Source organism: Crocuta crocuta, unplaced genomic scaffold, assembly GCF_008692635.1.
Source record: "Crocuta crocuta isolate KB4526 unplaced genomic scaffold, BGI_CrCroc_1.0 scaffold70, whole genome shotgun sequence".
NCBI classification, from domain to species: domain Eukaryota; kingdom Metazoa; phylum Chordata; class Mammalia; order Carnivora; family Hyaenidae; genus Crocuta; species Crocuta crocuta.
In genome coordinates this window covers 9079425-9083849 of record NW_027528417.1, presented here as the reverse complement: position 1 = coordinate 9083849, position 4425 = coordinate 9079425, and positions in this window count along the sequence as shown.

Below are 4425 nucleotides of genomic sequence, written 5' to 3'. Positions count from 1 at the left end.
AGTTATTTATTTATTATTTATTTATTTATTTATTTATTTATTTATTATTGGCAGACAGGGAGAGACAGAGCATGAACAGGGGAGGGGCAGAGAGAGACGGAGACATGGAATCCTAAGCAGGCTCCAGGCTCTGAGCTGTCAGCACAGAGTCCGACTCAGGGCTCAAACTCACAAACTGTGAGATCGTGACCTGAGCCGAAGTTGGTCGCTCAACTGATGGAGCTACCCAGGCGCCCCAGGATGTGTGGGTTTTGAAATCAGNTTTATTTATTTATTATTTATTTATTTATTTATTTATTTATTTATTATTGGCAGACAGGGAGAGACAGAGCATGAACAGGGGAGGGGCAGAGAGAGACGGAGACATGGAATCCTAAGCAGGCTCCAGGCTCTGAGCTGTCAGCACAGAGTCCGACTCAGGGCTCAAACTCACAAACTGTGAGATCGTGACCTGAGCCGAAGTTGGTCGCTCAACTGATGGAGCTACCCAGGCGCCCCAGGATGTGTGGGTTTTGAAATCAGACATGTCCTGCCTCTGCTGTGTAACTGCAGACAGGCTCCTGAACTGCTCCAGCCTCAGTTTCCCCATCTGTTAAATAAAGATGAATGACAGCTATTAGCTCATAGGTGGTGTTATTCTTAGTCTGTGGCCCTGCTGATAACAGCTCGCACTTACTGTCTGCTTTCTAAGAGCCGGGCTCTGCTCTCAGTGCTTCGTACGTCCTGACTCAGCCTATTTGTGAGCGAACCTCTATAGGCACAAGGCTGAGGGGGCTGCTTCTTCCCCAAGGCCATGCAGTTATCAGGTGCAATGTCTAAGATTTGAACCCAGCAATCAGATCATAACTATTACTCTCTCTCCAAGAGGAACCTCATAAATGTCAGTTTCTTTCCCTTCTCTCCTTCAGCTCTGCGCACTCTAATTTGTGTCCAAAAGTAACATCCAACTATTCTTCATGTTTTCTGAACTACCCTCATCCCACACAGTCGTCTATGGCTCCAGCCATTTTTCCCAACCCCCTGTATTTCCACATCTACTAGTATTCCACCGAGCGGGAACAGCCTGTGCAAATGTCCTGTGGCAGAAGAGAGCACGGAGGGAAGACTAAGGAGGAAGAGGCCAGTGGCGGCCTCAGGGGAGGCTGAGCTTAGTAAACTGATGGAGCCCAGATACTCTGAGCTTTGAGGACCACATGAAAGGTCTTTTTTTTTTTTTCTATATGCTAGGAGAAATGAGAGACTTCTCAAGCAATGAAAGTCCAGGGACGTGATCCAGGCTATCTTTGTGAAGTGCAATTTTCTACCTACTAGAAAGAGCCATCAGTGCCTTCCAATGACTCTGACCCAAAGTTTCTCTGCCTCACATTGCAGGCCTCTTCACAGCATCCAGTGGGGCATGTTTCTGGGTTGGGGTGAAGTGAGGAGCTTCCTGGATGGGTATGAGGCCGGGGTGGTCTGCAAGACCCTTCTATGTGGGCCAGTCCCCAGGTCTGAGCCCATCGCCGATCCATTTCACCACCAGTGCTCCGCCCTCCCCTGTTCGCCACTCTCAGGTGGTTATCCACCTCCTCCCACGAACCTCCAGACTTTATTTCTTCCCAGTGAAACTCGAGAAGTGCTTCCAACCATCCTGACGGGCTCCCGCCTCTGCATTTTCAGAGAGCGCTACACCCAGCTGCCCGGTGCTCGCAAAGATGCTTCCTGAACAGCCGCTAGATGCCAGGCCTGTGCTGCATTCTGAGAAGCCCTGACTTGAAGGTGCATCCAGTCTGGTGGAGGGGGGAGGGTAAACTGAGTCAGCAGATAAACACATCACAGAGAGGAGGATGCACAGGGGGTGGGAGCCAGCCTTCTACCTGGCAGCATACAGACCCGGGCAGTCATCCTGGGGGTAGCATTCGAGCCGGGCACTCTGGACACGCACACGTGAGGGGAAGGCCACTCCAGATGCAGAACAGCAGGGCAAAGGCCAGGACTAGGGGCAAGCGCTGCTCGGGGGCAGGGAGCTGAGGTGTGCGAGGGCACCCGTGTGGAGCCCGAGGGGACCGGGCAAGGCCCTGCAGGGGACTCCTGCTTCATGCAGAGCTTTTCCCTTGCGCCTAGGCTCCTGAGCCCCTACACCACAGGGACTGGCCACGCCTCCTCCTCCAAACAGGATCAGCACGTGCAACTGCAGTCTGAACAGCCTGGGTGCTCAGAGAGGCTGAGAGAATCTCATGGGCTCAGGGGGAGGAGGGGGGGTGGGGCAAGTGGCTGGGCCCCTTCCCTGCCTTTGCTCAGGCCATTCCCACTACCTGGGGCTCTTCACGTCCCTCGCTTCCACATGCCCACCGTCAAGTTCCAAGTGCTACGTCACCCCACACCTTCTCAGGATGCCCCCCTGGAAAGCACTGCTTCCCCAGAAGTGTCCCCCGTTTCTCCTGCACCCCCGCACACACCCCACCCCACACGTTATTGTCCACGTGCTGTCCATGACCGCCCCTCAGAGTGCAAGGTGCTCAGCCCTCTTCCCTCCTCACATCCTCCACGACCTAACGCGACAGTCATCACGTATTACTTGCACAAGACATGTATGCGGCTGAGATAGTGGCTTTAACAAGAGGCTTGACCTCTCCCTGAGCCCCAGGAGCCACATGCCAGGGGTNAGGGGAGGCTGAGCTTAGTAAACTGATGGAGCCCAGATACTCTGAGCTTTGAGGACCACATGAAAGGTCTTTTTTTTTTTTTCTATATGCTAGGAGAAATGAGAGACTTCTCAAGCAATGAAAGTCCAGGGACGTGATCCAGGCTATCTTTGTGAAGTGCAATTTTCTACCTACTAGAAAGAGCCATCAGTGCCTTCCAATGACTCTGACCCAAAGTTTCTCTGCCTCACATTGCAGGCCTCTTCACAGCATCCAGTGGGGCATGTTTCTGGGTTGGGGTGAAGTGAGGAGCTTCCTGGATGGGTATGAGGCCGGGGTGGTCTGCAAGACCCTTCTATGTGGGCCAGTCCCCAGGTCTGAGCCCATCGCCGATCCATTTCACCACCAGTGCTCCGCCCTCCCCTGTTCGCCACTCTCAGGTGGTTATCCACCTCCTCCCACGAACCTCCAGACTTTATTTCTTCCCAGTGAAACTCGAGAAGTGCTTCCAACCATCCTGACGGGCTCCCGCCTCTGCATTTTCAGAGAGCGCTACACCCAGCTGCCCGGTGCTCGCAAAGATGCTTCCTGAACAGCCGCTAGATGCCAGGCCTGTGCTGCATTCTGAGAAGCCCTGACTTGAAGGTGCATCCAGTCTGGTGGAGGGGGGAGGGTAAACTGAGTCAGCAGATAAACACATCACAGAGAGGAGGATGCACAGGGGGTGGGAGCCAGCCTTCTACCTGGCAGCATACAGACCCGGGCAGTCATCCTGGGGGTAGCATTCGAGCCGGGCACTCTGGACACGCACACGTGAGGGGAAGGCCACTCCAGATGCAGAACAGCAGGGCAAAGGCCAGGACTAGGGGCAAGCGCTGCTCGGGGGCAGGGAGCTGAGGTGTGCGAGGGCACCCGTGTGGAGCCCGAGGGGACCGGGCAAGGCCCTGCAGGGGACTCCTGCTTCATGCAGAGCTTTTCCCTTGCGCCTAGGCTCCTGAGCCCCTACACCACAGGGACTGGCCACGCCTCCTCCTCCAAACAGGATCAGCACGTGCAACTGCAGTCTGAACAGCCTGGGTGCTCAGAGAGGCTGAGAGAATCTCATGGGCTCAGGGGGAGGAGGGGGGGTGGGGCAAGTGGCTGGGCCCCTTCCCTGCCTTTGCTCAGGCCATTCCCACTACCTGGGGCTCTTCACGTCCCTCGCTTCCACATGCCCACCGTCAAGTTCCAAGTGCTACGTCACCCCACACCTTCTCAGGATGCCCCCCTGGAAAGCACTGCTTCCCCAGAAGTGTCCCCCGTTTCTCCTGCACCCCCGCACACACCCCACCCCACACGTTATTGTCCACGTGCTGTCCATGACCGCCCCTCAGAGTGCAAGGTGCTCAGCCCTCTTCCCTCCTCACATCCTCCACGACCTAACGCGACAGTCATCACGTATTACTTGCACAAGACATGTATGCGGCTGAGATAGTGGCTTTAACAAGAGGCTTGACCTCTCCCTGAGCCCCAGGAGCCACATGCCAGGGGTGGGGGGCGGGAGGGGGAGGTGGTGGCGAAGTCCTGGGTGGGGCCTGGGACAGCCTCTGGCATTACCTGGAGCTGCACTTACCTGACTCCTCTGCCTTCGAGAAAAGTCTTCGACTTGATGGCTGAGGGCTGATAAGGGGAGCTGGGGAGGCTCTGGTCACCTGACTCCTCAGGCAATCAAACCTGTAATCTCTGCTCTGACTCACTCAGGGAGGAGCCCCTTCTGCCTTGTGGGTTTTTTTTTTATTTAAACCTCTCCCCTCCTGCAGTA